At 30.8% G+C, this 19,970-nt stretch overlaps 1 long non-coding RNA gene across 1 annotated transcript; it reads left to right on the top strand.

Moving 5' to 3' along the window:
• Positions 1–1,239: 1,239 nt before the first annotated feature.
• LOC140184672 (uncharacterized) lies at positions 1,240–4,766 on the top strand. The gene is made up of 4 exons (XR_011881876.1): positions 1,240–2,172; positions 2,253–2,319; positions 2,400–2,543; positions 4,731–4,766. It is a non-coding gene; the product is annotated as an uncharacterized lncRNA (long non-coding RNA).
• Positions 4,767–19,970: the final 15,204 nt, after the last annotated feature.

The raw sequence follows: 19,970 nt of genomic DNA, 5'->3' as shown, positions 1-19,970 counted from the left end.
CTTTTCAAAGTCTTTTATCTTTCTGAGTAAACTCGAAAATTATTTTGATATCACGGGTGATTTTTAGGTATAGTAATGCGATGTGTTAGTTCTTTAAAACCTGGTTGTGGATACGGAAGGTAAAGCAGCAAGTGTGCAACGTATGAGAAGTTGTGGGAGTTTTGTTTCTTGTGGAAGAGTTTGTGGATGTTAGGTTTGTGATCGGTTATGGGGTTGTGAAGTGATTGATGGAGTTAGAAAGTTGATGCTTTGAAAGGGATATGAGATCTGTGAGTGAACGTTATATCTGTTGTTAGATACCAATCTACTTTATAGCCTTTTTGCCATGTTAACCACCGTTTTGCTTATCTTGACTTGCACCCTATTTTTGTTCCTCCAAGTTTTTGTAAAATTTTGAAACCATATAACCTTTTTGCATTGGGCCTATCTTGTATTCTTCACCTTACACTATACCTTACCCTTATATTTAAATCTTATGGATATCAGGTATTTGAACTTATGTATATATATATGTTAAGACCTCTTACCTTTCTAAAAGGTATTTAAGGCTATGTATTATCTTATGTATTACTTTAATTTTCGATGACAAAAATTTTTATTAGGTGGATAGAATGTAAGATCCAAGACTTTTGAAAAATCCTATTTTGAACTAATCTCGAATCATATATTTATTTACAGTTTTATTTTCAGGAAATCAGTTTATTGAAAATAATTTGAGGCAATTTTGATTAATTGGATTTGAAATAAATTAAGATTTTATCCAAACTCTATAATTGTGGATTATTTTACTATTTACAATTTAAAGTTTTAGAAATTCAAAAATTGAGGTTTGGCTATTTAAAATTAGAGTTTTATCTAATTTTACAATTATTGAGTTATTTTATATATTTGAATTGTAAAGTTGGTAGTTGTGAAATAATAAAGATTTCATATGATTTGGATTAAATAAATAGTATTTTAAATATTAATACTGCTATTTTGGAAAATGAAGAAATTAAGTATATTATTTCTAATTGTTTGATTTGGACATTTTATTGAAAATAACTTATAGAAGTGATGAACAAATAGTATTTTTGTACACTAGTATTGTTGGAGTAAAATCTATTTCTACACTATCCTTACTTTTATTTGAAATTACAAAACTAACCCTATTACCTAATTTTATTGAAAATCACCAAAATTACCCCTAACCCTAGTTTCAAAAGAAAAATGAAACCCTAGCCTTCCCCAATCCTTCTCAGCATCGCCTCATCCTCATCAAACAATACACACACACAGTTTCCTCCCTCGTGTAAGAGAGGAAAAGAAGCAGAAAGGGAAAAACGGAACCAAGGAAGGGGAAAAGAGGAGGGGACCACGTCTGAGCCGCCGTGTGGGAGCAGAACTGTTGCGGAGGGAGCTACCGCTCAGCTGGTCGCCGCTGTTCATCCTTACCGCTAGCCGCTGCGATGTCTCCACCGAGCCACCGAACCTGTCACGCGTCGCCACCACCATTGTTAACCGAAGAAGAAGGAGAGATTGGGGAGAGAGGGGATCGTCGCGCCAGCGTGCTGGTTTCTACTGCCGCCATCGCGTGTCGCCGCTGTGACGTGTCTAGATCACCACCGCCACCGTGCTTTCGCACCGTCGCTCTCGCCGAAGTCCCGTCGCCCTGCTGCAACTGTCTCGCGTCGTCGCCCTCGCCACGAAGCCAGCACAGCTGCTGCCGTCGGTGGAAGCTGCCACCGTCACTGGGAGGAACAAAATCGGGAAAGGGGTGGCTGTCGATGCTATCGCAGTGGGGAAGGAAGGGCCGTGTGTAAGGAAGGGACGCAATAGCGAAGGAGTCGTTCTTCTGCCACCGCTGGAATTCCTCTGCCGCCACCGAAATCCGTGGTTACTGCCGGTTGTTCTGATGCTGTCATTGGAGCTGCCGTGTCGTCACTGTCACTGCCGGAGATGGGAGCTGCGTCTCTGTGATTCTGGCCGCCCGAAAATGCCACTGTTGTCGCCAGAAAACTCTGCCTGTTCATTCGTTTAAGATTCTGGAAAACCTTATTGTCTCTATATGTGGGTTTCAGTCACTATCGCCAGAGTTCGGTTGCCGCTGCTACTTGAGGTGGCTGCCGGGCTGCCATCGAACTGGCTCAGAGACTGCCGCTGTTTCGGTTCAGTCGTTCTTCCTTAGTTTCAGTAAGTAAATTCCGTTTCAAAAACCCCTGCTTTAGTGTTCGGTTATGTTTGGTTAAAGACCTTGAGGTTTGGTAACGTAGGTTGGGTTCTGATGATTGCGTGTCACATAAGTGTTGTTGTGACTGCTGTGTCGTTTCTTTTATTTCAGTAAGTGTCTCTATCTCGGAACCCTCGCCTTTAGCTTTCAGTTATGAGTTTTGAGATTTTTCACGATATTGATGTATTAGGAATTAGTATCCGAGCTTATATGTGGAGTTGAGGCTGTTTCTGCCATTGAGAAAAACAAGCGGAGCTGGGACTTTGGTTGTTGGATTCGGGTTGAGGCGGAAAGGACTCTGTGACGCATTTTGGTTATGGTTATGCATTTTGAGGTAGGGGCTTTTTGTACAAACTGATTTGTTTTAAATTGAAAATTGTTATAAATAGATATGATGTGCGAAACGTATTTCTGGTGATTATGTGAGTTTTATGAATTGCCTGATTTTGTTCTAAATGAATATGGTTGCCTATTTGATTGAGATAATATCTGATTTGATAAATTGGAGATTTCTGGATTTGGTTGAATTGAATTGATTTTTGATAATCTGAAAGTTTGAGTTTTTGTTTTATTGAAAACTGATTTGGTCTTGAACCTATTGGAAAGAGTTGAGGATTGGTTTTGTTGGGACTCCGAAAGGGTGACAAAGTCCAAGTTTTAGGGGAGATGCTGTCGAAATTTCTATAAAATCTAAGATTTTGATTGAAACATTATTTTGAAAATAATGAATTATGTTTTGAATTAAATGTTTGATAATTCAATTGTGTTTGACCTTGCCTTATTAAGAAAATTATTATATTTTGGATGTAATTATTAAGAAAGAACTTATGTTTTAAAAATCAATTTAAATCTGAAAATTTTTATGTTTTGGAAATGGATTTAAGTAAACAGATTTGGAGGAGTCTTAATGGATTTTAAAAGAAACCTGGATTTCAATTAACTAATTTCACTTTACGACATTTTAGGCAAAGTTTGAAGTAGTCTCTAGAATTTGATTTAGTGAAATTGAAACAATGTTCTGAGCCTTTGGAAATAGATTTAAGAATGAAATTAAAGTTTGGTTTTCGGTTCAAATGGTTTGGCTTTGGTTTAAGTTAGTTGGTTTTGAAATTGGTTCGGAATATTTTGATACATGACTTGGTTTTGGTTTAAATTCTATTTTATTTATTCGAATGAAGAAATTTAGGTTTCGGAGGTTTTTAATGAATTTAAGAGAATGAATTAGGTTATTCTCCCCTGAAGTTTGAGACCTCGTTGAGGAATTTTACGACCAAATCTTGATTCACAAATGAATGATTTTGAGTCTTTCAAAAGAGATTTTGGATTTGGCATGGTTTTGTAATTGTTTGGAAGTGTTGGAAAGATGTGAAAAGTGGCTCCGTTTTGAAAAGTGATTCTTGGCAAGATGTGAATTGAATACGATTTTTAATTAAAAGTAAATGGGCCAAGACTGATTTCGAAGTAAGATATTGCGCCTGATTGAGGTGTTGAAAATGTTTTTTGAAAAACCACTAGACTACTGTTTTATATTGAGATTATCAAACGCTGTGCACCCAGCAGGGGCCGAGGTTGGATCCCGCCTGTCGAGGTAGTAGCGGCGGCGTAAGGGCGGTGGTTCGTTCCGCTTGTGCTTAGATGTGAGGTCGGTGGCAATAGATCCCGCTCGCATCCCTTTGGATCATCAAAGCGTACAAGCACAAAACCCTGGATAGTGATCCGAGCACTATATCTCGGGGGGTTCCCATACCATGATTCCGAAGGGCAACGTCTCCATGGAGATGTGTCAAGTTGGCAATTGAACTGACGATGTGATATCACAACCATTAGGGCAGACATTCATCATTTACATTTATGTGACATTGTTTGGGTGTGCATATTGTAATTGGTTTGCCTATTTGAATACTATGCTAATTGCTAACTACTATAATTGTTGTAATTGCTATTGATTGTGTTTGAACTCCATTATTTGTGATTGTGATTGATTGGTTGGTTTGTGATGAATTGGTTGATGATTGAGTTGTTTGGGCCGAGGGCCGTGTTGGATTGGATGGGCTTGAGGCCGTGATTGGTATATTGAGTTCTAGTTTTGTATAAAGTATCTGACCGGTTTAGTATAGACTTAATGAACCTATGTTTGGAACGGGATGGTCATTTATACCGCGTAGGTAACTGCTTTCATGGTTGTGGTCTAGAAAAGTATGAAAAATCAAACTCTTACAACATAAACTTAGTGGAACCTATGTTTAGGACATGTTGGTCATTCATAGTGTCTAGGAAAAACCTTTTAGATTTTACAAGAAAGTAAAAAGGTTCTGTTTTAAATCCTTTGAGAAATTTACCAAGTCTTCAAAAAGGAATTTTTTGGATTTCGAATGTGTACCCAAGGTTTTTTGAAAGACTCATAAGACGAACAATGATCACTGTAATCTAAGAATAGTTTTTATTTTACTTATCTTGTTATAGCAATTTCTGTAATCCTATAGTGAGAACAAGCGAGGACGACGTTCTCACTCCCCTACAGGTTATTCCTTTTCAGGATATGAATGACGGAGCTTCAGAAGAGTTATGTTTATTTTTTGTTTATTCGGTATCTTTGTATTATCTTAGTTATTATTCTTCCCTCAACTTTATCTTTATTAAATTTGTACGAGGGATAGGTAATTGTGATATGTATGTTTGTAAACTAATATATATATATATATATATATATATATATATATATATATCCTATGGTATTATATCTGGTTTGTATGTACATGTATGTTTATGTTTTCAACGAAAAGTGTTTAGGAAGGGTTATGCGTTTTAAGTTTTAAACAGGCTCATATTTTAGTATTAAATATTAGAAGAGTCATCGTAATGCTCGAGCTATCAGAGTGGCGTAGCCGGAAGCGTGACACTTTGATAGTTAGGGTGTTACAGCGTGCGCTCGCACACCCCTGTGCGTACGCACGCGACTCAGTCCTTTTCTAAAACTATTGTTTTCAAGTCTTTCACATTCGCAACAAGCTTGTAACCTTCCGAAATGTTATTTCACACTTATAAACCCCCAATTTCATCCCTTGAATCTTAAATTGATGTAAGATGCCTAGTGAATGAGGGTAAACTACGGGAGAAGATAACTTGTGGATGAAGAAAGGAGATGTCATGATGAGTTGTAATGAAAGATGATGATATGAGTTGTTCAGGAGGATGGTAGAGTTTTGTATATGATATGAGCTGAATGACTGAATATGATATGGGTCGAATGGCTGAGTATAATATGAGCCGAAAGGTTGAGTATAATGTGAGTCGAAGAGCTGTGTGTGATGATGGTTTACGGCTGTTAATGGATTATGAATTTAAGCTGGATGACTGAGGAGAATGTTGACTTATGGCTGAAGATAAATGCATATATAATTATTAAAAAAAGAACAAAAACCCTAACAGAACAAATGTCTTACTATTTTAAATTTAGGATCAAAAGAAAAAAAATATAAAAAGAATAAATATAGAATCAAATTTTAATTATTAATTATTCCAAAAATAAAAAAATAAAATTTAATTTATAATTATTTTTAAGTGGGTTAATAATACCCTTACATAAAATATAGAGTAAGGAATTCGTAGCCTATATAAAAAGACTAATTTTGAAGAATTATGAATGCTCTAAGACTAAGTAATGAGAAATAAGACTTTTGTTCTGTATATGATTAGATTAAGATTAAATGTGAAATGTGACAATTAGATCAAATGATAAGATACGTTTGAATGATTTTTAGAACATAATTTACTTGTTTTACCAATTAGATCAGTCAGTCTATTGCGGAACTGAAATTACCCTACATTTATCATTCTCCATTTCGATATTGTAATGATACACACATTATTTTAAGAATATAATTCTAACAAAAGTTTGAGCTCCCTAATACGTTTTTATTATACACTGTTGTGTGGATGTGAAGCAGCAATACATCTTGTATCTTGGTTGCTGTTGGGTATTTTTTCATGGCCACATAATGTTTAATGAAAAATACTAAAGAACCATCAGAAGTTATTGTTTTTAACTATTATTTTTAGTTATTAATTCAATTTTTTTAGTCTAATAATTTAATATCATATTTTTAACTTATATTTTTAAACATGACCAAAACCAATAAATTTTAAAAATTTTTGAACATTTTTCATGTTAAATTTTTTTTTCAAGACAAAATTTGAGTACTTGATAACAAAAAAAAAAAGGACAAAATTTAACTATTATTTTTAGTTATTAATTCAATTTTTTTAGTCTAATAATTTAATATCATATTTTTAACTTATATTTTTAAACATGACCAAAACCAATAAATTTTAAAAATTTTTGAACATTTTTCATGTTAAATTTTTTATTTTCAAGACAAAATTTGAGTACTTAATAACAAAAAAAAAGGACAAAATTTGAATACTTGATAACCCAAAAAAAACCAATAAATTTTAAAAATTTTTGAACATTTTTCATGTTAAATTTTTTATTTTCAAGACAAAATTTGAGTACTTGATAACCAAAAAAAAGGACAAAATTTAAATACTTGATAGCCCAAAAAAAAAAAGGAGAGGTATTTTGAAATACCTCATTTGTTCTTTTTTCCCTTTCTTTTGCCAAGTTTCGATCCAACATAACTCAGATTAAGAGTACAAGACCACAACCATAAAGCTAGTTGGGAAGCTGGCAACAATTGAGTATAACAAATATAATTTAAGCTTAGCCGTTTTTGGGCAAGACACAACATGCATGTTGGCTACAAAGTATAATTCTCAGAATGAGACTAGTCAATTTAATTGGATTAAATAAAAATATATTATGTTTAAATCTAATTGAATTTTATTTTGTAAATCTATAACTTCATCTAATTTTAAAACCTTAGTACAAATTATAGGGTAGGATCCAAAAAAGTTGGAATTAGTGTTTTTATAAGCTACCTTTTGTTGGACAAAAAAAGAGAGAAATAAATAAAAGGAAAGCTTTTTTCTAAGTATATAAAAAGGTTGAGCAGTATTATTTTGGTTAAAATATTATTTGTCATTTTTAAATTTTCAAACTATTTATTTATAAATTTATAAGTATATGAGCTAATATTTTCATCAATAACTCGAGTATTTTACGAAAGCAAAGATCCTAAGTTAGAATTATTTGCCTCCTTGAAGGGTTATATAGGAGAATTTTCTAGAAATAAAAAGGTGTAGTAACGACGATTATTAGATGTTAATAAATTAAATGACGTTTTTAATGAATTTTAAAAAGTAATTAAAATTTCTTCTAATTTTGTGTTCTTGAATCCTTGAACTTTATTTTCTTTTTATATTTTATTTAAATTAAAAAGGTTTATATTTTAATACTCAAATTAGTTTATGAAATTTGTCTCAAATTTTAATTAAATTGACATTTGAAATTTTAATTATCTTAATTTGGACCCTAGATTTTTACTTTATATTTTATATTAGTTCTCTCAAAAAATTTTGGTTAACTCCATGTTGACGTGGCATATTGACATAAACAATCACTACCACGTACTAAAATAACATTTGATCATGTGAAATGAAGTGATAATGGGATATGTAGTATGACATTAATGGTAGTGTTATGGGTCATATACCATGATTTTCGTCCATATATAAGTTATGTGTCACATGTTACAATATGATTTATCCACTTGTTATTAATATATTATTATTTTAAATAATTTAAATTAATCCCTAAATTTTTACTCATGATTCATTTTAACCTTTAAAATTAAAAAACGTGAATCAAATTAATTTCTAAAATATTTTTTTCAATTTTATTTCATAATTCAAAATTATTAATATTATTTGAATCCATAAATTTTTTTTCTAGTTTTTGCATATTGCATAAACACCAAACTTCTTATGAATGTTTTCAAATTTTTAGTTTAGATAATAAATATTGATAAATTTTATAATATTTAATTATTCTATTTCAGTAAGATAAATATATGATTGACTAAAATGCAACTTTTTTTTTTTATTTTGGTCTAAATTATGTCTATTACAATTAACACTAATTAATTATTCACAAGATCCACTCTTATGAAAATTATCACAAAATGATTTGTTTGAAAAATATATAAAGTAAATAAATTAAATTGATCTTTTATATAAATATTAATAATTTTTTACTTTTTTTTTCTATTTTCTCTCTCTTTCAAATTTATCATCAAACAAAACAAATAAAATAAAGAAATGCTTAATCATATTTCATCATCAACGCCTAATTTTATATTTTAAATTTTGTTGGATTTAATTGATGATTACGTAATATATTTTATTGAAGTAGTACTAGATTTACATATGAGAAATGAGAATTGTAAAATAAATATAGAAGCTATGTATTTATTTTTTTATAAAATAATTTGTTGTATCATAAGTTTATTTAAATATTTATTTTTATTATGTAACAAGAATTTTGTTTAATTTACTTAAAAATAGATGGAAAATTTAAAAATTTAAAAAATATTAATAATTTTAAATTTATAAAATTAAAAAATGAGAAAAATTAATATATGGGATCATTTGATTTATATCCTTTAATTTTAGAGATTAAAATAATCATGAATAAAAATTTAACGGTTAATCTAAATCACTTAAAAAATGATAATATATATTGGTAACATATGAACAAATTATATTATAGCAAGTGGCACATAATAACACATAGATAAATGGTAATATGATATATAGCATTATTATTTATGTCAATATACTACATATTGTTAGCAGACACGTTATTATTTTATTTTACAGGTCAAATATTGTTCTAATACGTGAAATTGACTGTTTATGTAACATAATATTAAAGAAAATTATTTAAAAAATGAATGTGAGTTGTAAAATAAAAATTCAAAGTTTAAATTGAGATAATTAGAATTTTAAAAATTAATTTAAAATGAGATAAATTTAAGAACTAATTTAAATTTTAACTCCACTAAAAATAAATGAATTCATTATTTATGAATTACGTTAGATCTATGATGCACGAATATTGATAAGGATATGGGACACAACCTAACACGGGACATATCGATACGTGAATTTTAAAATCTCATAAAATACGGAAATACACGTACATATAAAATATAAAGTTTTTTTAGATAAATCATAATGATATTTTAATATATGTTAAGAATAAGATTGGACACGCTGATACGTGATGGTATTTAGGTGTTTTTAATAGTGTCTAAAAAAATTTTATTTTCATTAAGACGCGATTGGACACAGCAAACACGCGTGTCGGACAACTGTCGATAAGTATTATATCCAAAATATGTCCAATACGCGGATGCAACAATTTAATTAAGTGTCTGTACTTGTGATGCTAGCTATCCTGACAGTGGTGCTCGAGTTGGTTTTGCTTGTGTTAGCAGAGATTGGAAGGGGAGGTGACAACGAGGCTGTTTGGGAACAATTGAGAGTCGTAGCATTTTGCAAGGAGAGTTGTTTGCTATTTGGAGAGGCTTTCTTTTAGCATGGGACTCGGGACAAAGAGACATTATATGTGAGACAGATTGTGTGGAGGCTTTTACTATTGTCAATAATTTACAAGATTGCTCTGGGTTTATTGATTCTTTAGTGTTAAAAATTCGAGATATCATGTCTTGAAAATGGCGTGCTGATCTTCGGTTGATCTTGAGAGATGCAAATACAGTAGCAGACATTATGGCAAAGACCGCAATAAGGACCCTTTCTCTCCAAGTGAAGCTTCCGTTGCCTTGAAAAGAATTTAAGAGTAGTATTCAACAGGACTGCCTTTCTTAAGCAGTTTCTTGTTTTTTTTTTCTCCTTCTTAGTTTTTGTTTATTTCTTTTAAGTCACCAAAAAACTAAGTGTTTTGTACTTCATAACGTCGGACTTATTTTTCAAAGAATACAAAACGGTGAAATTATAGATTTTTGAGTTTTTAATTTAAATATATTGAATTTGATCCTTGAATTTTATAAGAATAACTCAATTTTTCTTTTATTGCAATTCTAGTTAACAAGAAGCTAGGCGTGTAGTTAGCTGTTATTGTGGCAACTTAATAGATTTTTCATGGTATCTTCCGGCCCTACTAAAAATATATGATTTATTTTGGTCTTTTAATTGATTAAATTAAATCTTTTACATCTATAAAATTGAGCTCAACATCCCCTTTTTTTTTTTTACTTTTTTTTATGAGTGAGTTCAACATCTTTAATATTATCTAAATTAGCATATATATATATATATATATATATAGGAGTGGCTGTTCATCGGAACTCTTATAGTCTGAATACCCATAAGTTTGATATCATTTATGTCCATTATATATATATAAAGCATTTTGCTTACTAAATTGACTTTTATTTCAAGAAATGACCCAAATTAATTATTAGGTAAAAATTTCAAAATTGATTATTGGATGAAAAATCTAAAACCAAATTGAGCCTTTATAACCCTTTCGATATATGCATAGTTGGAAAAATATTAAATAACATCTTTTAATATTTAAATCAACAAAATAAATTGTTCTATATCTATATATCTTGTTAATAAGAAGTAAATAATAATTAACCATAAAAAAAGTAAATAATAATTTAACTATATTAAGTATACACTAAAATCAATTATTAAAATTATAAAAATATAAAATACATAATAAAAATAAATTAAATTATACATAAATTTATATATAAATACATAATAATTAATTTTAACGATAAAATTTTAATATATAAATGATATTTTTAATAATAATTAGGTAGCTATACTCTTCGCCAGGAAAAGAAAAAATAGAACGAGAACAACAAAAACTCAATATAAAAGAGGTATTTTAAAATACCTCATTTTCCTCTTCTTTTCTCTTCTCCTCCTTTTGCCTTGCTTCGAACCGAGGCCTTTTGGATAGAATGTATGACTCTAGCCACTAGGCACTCAGTGAGTTGGCAATTGTAATGTCTGAACAAATCATTCTATATACTTCAATTTAGTCATAGCCTTTCTTAAGACTCGACAGTCCACAGGCTTCATGCAATGCAAACAACTATTGAGATTATTTATTTTATTTATATAGTATTGTTATAGCATAAGCGAATTTTTTTCCTCCCACCACGACGTTAGGATCTTATATGAATTTAAAAATAATAATAGAATAATATATAACAATCTTTTACTAGCTCTTAAGTTATAAACTATAGAACACTTTACTCTAATTATATTAAAAAAAAGTTATCAACTATCAAAATAGGGATAGAGATAAAATGAATGATTTATAATTTAAATGGTATAATTTTTTTATACTCATTTAGAAGCTGTGGATTTGAGTCTTTTTAACTTTGATAAAAAAAAGAATTTAGACCTAATAAATTCATAAAATTTTGATAATAAAAACAAAATATATATAATATGACAATAATTTTTATCATTATATTAATTATATTAAAATATAATTAATATTTAAATTATTTAAATAACAAATTAAATTACTAAAATTTTAATAAAATTCAAATAGTTTAAAAATTTACGATTGGATTTTTATGTTAAATGAAAAATTGTAACTAAATTTTGATTAATTATTTTTAGAAAAAATACAAAATACTAGAATATTTAATTTTAGAGTATTTTTTAACAAAAAGTACTTTGAAAAAATCTAATTTATAATTTTTATCTAATATAAATATTTGATTATAAACTTTTAAATTATAAAAACCTAATTAAAATTTTAACAAAATTATAAAAACAAACAAAATAATTAAACCACACAAAAATTTAAAGTTAAAAATATTGTAAATATTTTAAAAAATTAAGAGTAATTATAAATTAAAAATTTGGTTCTTGATATTGAAATTTTGGTTCTGCCATTGGTAGCGACTTTTACCATCGAATTTACCAGCGATAGAAGAGTAAAATGCGTTAGATCAAAAAATTATTGGCGGATTTATTTTTCCGATGGTAAAGGTGGCAGTAATTTTGAGTGGGAAAAATAAAATAATAGGCGCCAAAACAAGGGGCGGATTTACTAGGAGATAAACTCCTCGATAATCAACTTTAGTAGAGCACTGTGTTTTGATGTCGTCGAATACGTTATCATCGGCCGATAAATCTAACAGTAATGCTGCCATAAATTCAAAACGTGTGGCTCTCCTCCTCTTTTTCGGAAACTCTCTTCTTTCTCCACCACTCTCTTCTCTCTCTACCTCTGGCAGCGCCTCCAGCCACTCTCTACGAGCACCGTCCATTTGCAATATTCTCCAAAGACTTCATGGACTCATGTAGATCGTGTCTCGTTACCTGAAACAAAATTACTCTCTCTATCTCCACCATCGTTGGTATTGTTGTCACCGTTGCTCCTTCTATCATTGAAACTGCGTGTTTCCTCCCTCGTCTAGGTAGGTAGTACAACTCCCTCATTTCTCTCTGTCGCTGCTCTCTTTTTTTATTTTTTTCTTAATAAAAAATTTTAATCTTATTTTTGAACCCAATTCAGTTTGGATACTGTGTCACTGCCATGATCGCTGCGCCATTGTCGTTGCTACCACGCCATATATATATATATACTTGTTAATTTTAAAAATTTAAAAAATTATGAATAATAAAAATATATAACTGAATTCTTTTTTTGGTAGGGCAAAAGAGATGAAAATTCTATTTTGGTAGAGATGAACGGATTAGAGTTTAATTTTTTATTAAAAAAATACTTTTTGAATTTAAGTTATTTTAAGTTATTTGCTGACATAGTTCACTAATGCATTTTTTTTGTCAAATTTTAATATTTGAATTTTCTACTTTTGAATGGATGATATAGAAATGAAAGAACATTAACAAAATTTGTAAAACTTCTTTAAATATAAAATTTGAGTTTTTTGTTGTTGTTAAGATTATCTTATATTTTGCACACAATAATTACTTTACATATTAAGAATTTAGTATTAAATTAAAATATTAATATTTAATATTTGCTTAATTGCATTTGAGAAAGTATCCGTACATTTCTTTGTTATTTTTATTTATTTAATAATTTTTACACTTTATTAACTTTATTTTTATTTTAGAATTTTTTTTAACTTTATTTAGCTTTAATAGTGGGTTGTTCGTGCTGAGATATATATATATATATATATGGATTGTTCGTGTAGTATTCACGTTAGTTTCTAGCTAGTCTCTAATTTTAAGTTTTATGTTGGATTTACTTTTTTTAAGATAGTGTTTTAGGATGGAAGTGGGAGAAGGTTCTCTAGTGGTGCCTTCTTAAAACCTTTGTTTATTGAAAAATTATGAAGTAATAAGGGGTTACGCACTAGAATGGCTGGGATTTGATATTTTATTAAATTTATATTTGTTTTATTTTATGCCTACAACTATTTTTTTTTATGAAAATTGATATTTTTTTTGTGGGTGTCTCTGAATTAAAAAAAAAACTATGCCGAATTTTCGTTAAAATTGTTTATAAACATGTTTGATTTGTGAGAAAATGAAAATTATATTTGGTTCAGAATTCTAACTAGAAAAACTCTATCGAAATTTCTGAAAAATTTAATAAGTTATGTTGTTGGTTGAATTTTAGGTTTTTTTTTTTTTTGCAAAATGATTCTAAGTCACCATTTGTGGATATATTATAAGGATAAGGGTTAAAAGCTGAATTTTTTTTAGGGGGGAGGGGTAACGAGTTTGTTGCGTATGTCTTCAACATGAAACTGTTTAGGTCTCAAGGGTTATTTAAATATTTGTGTTATAAGTGTTGACTGACTAAGTAGTTAGGACCTTTGAAAATAACCCTTTACCTTTACCATAATGTGTTTAAGGATGGGTATTGAGTGTGGATAGAACACAGAGAAGTTAATGAGCATGAATCTATCAGTCTGCACTGAATTCCAATAGGTTTGAGGGCCAATCAAGAGGGTTCGGGTGGTTAGAGAACTGAACATAGAAGAGGTGAACTGGGAAGGCAACCAAAAGAGATACAATGAGATGGTGTTTGATGCAATTAGTGTAAATGATATAGAAGATGTTAAACAAAAGGCTAATTCGGAGACAAAGAGATTTTATAATCTATAGAATCTGCCATGAAACTCTTATTTGACGGGTACATTCACTCAAAACTGTCTGTCTGTATTAAAATGATGAATATTATGTCTATGTCAAATCATATTCAATAGTCTTTTAATAAGTGGGCTACCATTAGTAATGAATTAGTGCCAACTAGGACTACTGGCATCTCCCGGAGCCATTATGAGGCAAAGAAGCTAACTTAGAAATTAAGTCTAAATTTGTTGAAAATTAATTATTGTTTGAATGGTTATATACTGTATTACAAGGGAGACGTAGATCTCAGTGCTTGTAAATTTTGCAATGCATCGAGGTATCAAGTAGAGAGAGAACGATAATGGACAACTTTTTCGAGATATGGTAGGGAGTTTAATTCGACGAAACAAAGTATATTTTGGGAGTTGCCTTATTAAAAAGACAACTTAGTTCATCATTGTCTCGACGTGATACATATTGAAAAAAATATGTTTGATAATATCATGCACACGGTAATAGACGATGAGTGAACCAAGGATAACGATAAGGCAATGTTAGACTTGGTAAATATTTGCAAGTGACCAAATATAAACTTAAAGAGACTTGCCAATGGCTGGTGGGCTAAACCAAATGCTATATTCGCTCTAACAGAGGATCAAAGACAAAATATTTTTAGGTGATTTAGGAGATTGAGATTTTCTAATGGTAACACTTTTAACTTGGGTAGGTGTGTAAACATATCACAGGATAAATTTTTTAAGTTGAAGAGTTATGATTGTCAAGTATTTATGAAGTCATTGTTTCCTGTTGCATTCATAGAAATTCATACGGACATTTGAAAATTCCTCATAGAAATAAGTGAGTTCTTTAGAGAGTTATGTGCTACAAAATTTAGGATTGATGATCTCACTATCATGAGAAGAACGATTTCATTATACTTTATAAGTTAGAGTCCTTCTATAATTTTTTGATGTGATGGAACACTTAGTAATCTACCTGCCACAAGAAGCAATAGTATATGAATCTGTTCAATTTAGGTAGATGTACCCTTTTGAGAGGTTGATTGGTTCATTCAAGCCCACCATGAAGAATAGAGCTCGGATCGAGAGTAACATTCACATTTTACTCCTTCTATTTTGAGCCTAATGTTGAGTCACAAAGAATAAAAGTTGGAAAGAACGATGAGAGAGGAGAATTCTCGTTAGGTAGGCCAACCTATCCAATATTTATTCTGGAAGGAGTTGCAATGAGCAAAAATAGTAAATATTGGTTAGAGAAGAAGAAAATTGATACTGCACATCTGTATATATTGCTTAATTGTGGCCAGGTTTCACCCTACGTGACCCGAGTTTTTTAAGTTTTCATCTATATTTCAATTAGTAAGATAATTTCTTCATCTAATCAAAACTTAAGTCTAGTTGAGTGGTTGTGGTTAAGATTAAGTTAAGAGGTCGCATCAAGTTTGATGGGACAAAGGGTTAAGAATCTTACCAAATTGATAACCCAACTCCTTCCAAGATGGTGTGGTTGATACTGGTGATTTGATCACCCTTTGGTTGGCTGTTATATATGAATGATGACATCATTGAAGTTAGGGTAGATGACGAGATGCTACTAGTAAAGGATGACGATATTGAAGAAGAAGAAGGAGTGGATGGAGACGAAGAAGAAGAAAACGAGTTTGATGATCAGGAAATTACTTCAGAAGAGAAGGATGAACCAGAGAAAGAAGATGATAAATCCGAATAAAATTAACCTAAATATAATTTAACTAGCTTGTTATATGTTTAAACTTTAATTGATAAGATTATATAATTACAATGCACGCTAGCTTAGTTCTGTCTTATGTATTTTTTCATTAAACTTTAAATTTGATTATGATATAACTATATTCTTTTAGGTACACATGATGAATGGTAGAGGTATTCTGACTAAGGGATAACGACAACGACGATTATCAGAATCCGTAGTCATTACATTTTTGTTTTGATTTGGTTGACAATATTTTATTTCTTTGAGTTTTTATTCTATCTACTTAATATTTCATATTAAATATAAATCACCATTTTAGATAAATTATTACTTGATTTTCACTAATTGAGATGTGACTATATATTAATTGTTGACTATCAGGTTCTATTAGGTTCAAAAAAAAATTTTTAAAAATGAAAAAATCAAATTTACCATGAGATTTACTATCAGATGAATCCAATGGTAACATATTTCTTGTCTAAAAGCTTTCAACAATTCCTTAAACAAATCAAAGCACAAGGAAGCTTTACAAAATATTGATTAAAGCATACAAATCTCAATTAAAATAAAAAATCACTAACTTTGTTAAAAAAAAGAAACTCCAAGAAACATAGGTTACAACCATGAGAATCTTAATAAAAACAAGGAGATTACTAACTTTATTCAAAGAAATAATAACTAAAATAACTAATGGTGCTCATGCATCATAACACCAAATTTAAGATTTTGCTTGTCCCTAAGCAAGAAAAGAACTATGCACAAAGGAATCCTCTAAGTTGGAGTGGGTTGAAGAATTGCTTGACATTTTAGTGAGTAAAATGATCAAGTGACAGTGGGGTGAACACCAAATTGTGTGAGTATGTATGGATTCCAATGCTTACTAGGCTTACAATTGAAAGTCTTAGAGTTTATAAATTCCATTCGGATGATATTATGGAGGTCTCCTTATATATTTTCATCTTGAAGAAAACTTTCCCTTTTCTTTTCTTAGGTACTTTGCACCTTGAACCTAGCCGTGACTCTAAACACTTTGTCTCAAGCTTTACTCGACAAAGAAACACTACAAGCACTTAACTGGGGAACTCTTTGAGTCCGTGCTTCTTTTTTTCTTCCCAACCAGTTGTGCTCAGAACCTTTGACTTCTCTTTTATTTGCACTTGGCTTTGACTCTAAATGTTCTGTCTCAAAAAATTTTCAACACAGTCACACCACAAGAACTTAACTAAGAAAACAATTCTTTGAGCTTTGGTTCCTTTTGACCTTCCTAGGCATTGGCACTCAGAGCTTATACCTTGTTTTTTGTTTCCTTTCTTGCCACTTCTTGGTTTTATAGATTGTTTGAGAACCTTCACAATACTTCTCTAAATTTCATTTCATGTCTTAGAGCCCCCAAGCAAGTTTTCACAAATATGTAATCTCATGACACAATCATACTATCATAACCTCCATTTCTCTTAATCTTTACTTACTTCAAATTTTAAAACTTTTCTTCAACTTTTCCATTAAAAAACTCTTTGTTGCATGCTTAAAGATATTGGGTGCAAGCAATTTCAAAAGTGAGGTGAAATGAGGAAGATTGAATCATGATTATCAAAATAGAAGCAAGATATAAGAAATAAAAGCTCAAAAATAGAGTTACTTCCCTTTTCATCATCTTTTAAGCTATGTAAAGCACAGGTTCCAACACCAAACCTCAGTGTGGTTGCTTGTCCTCAAGTAACAAAGAAAAATAGTGGTGATCAAATTATGAATAATCATGATTATCTAGAGAAAATAATTAAGTGATGTAAAATCTTATTCAAATAAAACAAAAAAAATTAAAACAAAATAAAATTAAATAAAAGAAATGGCTACCGATGTTTAGGTTACCTCCCAACAAGCGCTTCTTTAACATCACTAGCTTGACGGTTGATCCTTGCTAAGGTAGAGGTTGATCATAATGCTTCAACTCCTCCCCTCTCACTGTGTGTCTTCTCCCTATATCTTCATGTATTAGTTTAATATGCTCAAGAGAGAGGATTTTGTTTACTGTATATGACAACAATGGATAGTGAGCTAACACCACTTTCTCTCCTGATGAGAAGTCTTCACTAGGGATTTTTTTGTTTCTACACCCCCTAGGCACTTTCTTTTTGGGAGCTTCCTCCTTATTTGATGATGTAAACCCAACACCAAACTTAGGTTTAATGTAAGGAAAAATTCTTGTTAGTTTCATCAGGAAGTTCTTGGTGGCTTGGATCAATTGATTCAATCTTCATGCACTTCTCTTCTTCACTTGAATGATGCATGGTTTTAAAAACATGAAAAACCAAGTGCTCGTTATGCACTGTCAATATTAATTTACCATTTTCTACATCAATAAGAGATCTCTGAGTAGTTAGAAAAGATCTTCCTAAAATGATGGAGGCATTTTCATCCTCTTCCATGTCAAGAACTACAAAATCTGTTGGGAGAAAAAACTTTTCTATTTTGATCAATACGTTCTCAATTACCCCATGTGCATTTTTATTGTCTTGTCTGCCATTTGTAGAGTTATTTTTGTGGGCTTCATCTCTTAAGATTGTAGCTTCGTCATTATAGAGAGAGGCATCAAATTGATATTTCCTCCTAAGTCACACAAGACTTTTTCAAAGAGTGTGTTTCTAATGGTGCATGGATTTGGAAACTTCCTGGATCTTTCTTCTTACATGACAAGTCCCTTTGAATAAGTGCAATACACTCTTTAGTCATGACCAATGTTTGGTCTCAATTTAAGGAGCTTTTCTTGGAGAACAATTTGGCATTTGTTCAAGTACTTTTATGAAATGAATATTGATGTAAAGCGTCTTGAATATCTCCAGAAATTTTGAATATTATTTTTCCTTGTTCTCCTTCTGGAACCTATTTAGGGAATGAGAGCTTGGGCTCATACTCTTTTACTTTTTCCTTCTCTGGTGCCTTTTCCCTTTTAGATTGAATTAAAGAATCAGAGGCTTGTGCATCTGATAAACCCCATTTGTACGGTTTATCTTGTATTGATTTTAGGAGATTTTATGACCTTTTACCCACATTTATTCAATGAAATAGCATAGTTTTGTGATTGTCTCCTAATTTGTGCTTAGATGTGAAAACATGCTTTCTAGACCTTAAATTAGCTAAATTCAATTCACCTTTGATTCCACTAGATGCCTTGATATGTTTGTTAGTGATTTCAGATTGAAAAGGCTAGGAATGGATCAAAGGAGTGAAGAGGGAAAGCATGCAAAGTGGAGAAATCATGAAAAGTCAAAGAAGTTGAACTTGCCCATGGACGCGCGCGCGCACCTGGCGCTTGCGCGCACCTGCGAATTACCCCATGGACGCGTACGCGTGCTGTGCGCGTACGCGTCGGTGCTGATATATGATTTTTTAATGAATTCACAACCAACGAATTCTGAAGGGTTGTGGGGCCCAATTGTAACTAACTTTGGCACCAAAGATGCTATTTAAAGCCAAGGATTGAAGAGCAAAGGGAGATTCCAATCATTCACACACATTAGAATTAGTTTAGAAGTAGTTTCTAGAGAGAGAAGCTCTCACTTCTCTCTAGAATTAGGATTAGGATTAGGATTAGTTCTTAGATCTAGGTTTTAATCTTTGCTTTCTTCCACTTCTACATTTCAATTCCTTGTTGTTAGATTCATTCTTCTTCCATTCTTTTGTTGTAATTTCCTTTATGTTGCTCTTGTATTTTGTTGTAGATCTAGTATTGTTCCTTCCATTTTCTTTCAATTCAATAAGAGGTAATTCATAATAATTGTTCTTCTTTGCTTTTCTATTGTTGATCTCTTGCCTTTGTAGTTAGATCTCTTTTTAATTCTTGCAATTTATGTTGTTTACTTTTATTGCCGTTTATGTGTTTGTTGAAATGCCTCTTATAGCCATTAGATAGATTTTGTTCCTCTTGGCCTAGGTAGAGTAATTAGTAACACTTGAGTTATCTAATTCCTTTGTTGATTGATAATTGGAGAGATTGCTAATT

This window comes from Arachis hypogaea, chromosome 5 (genome assembly GCF_003086295.3).
Source record: "Arachis hypogaea cultivar Tifrunner chromosome 5, arahy.Tifrunner.gnm2.J5K5, whole genome shotgun sequence".
NCBI classification, from domain to species: Eukaryota; Viridiplantae; Streptophyta; class Magnoliopsida; order Fabales; family Fabaceae; genus Arachis; species Arachis hypogaea.
This window is presented reverse-complemented; position numbering and strand designations above follow the sequence as displayed.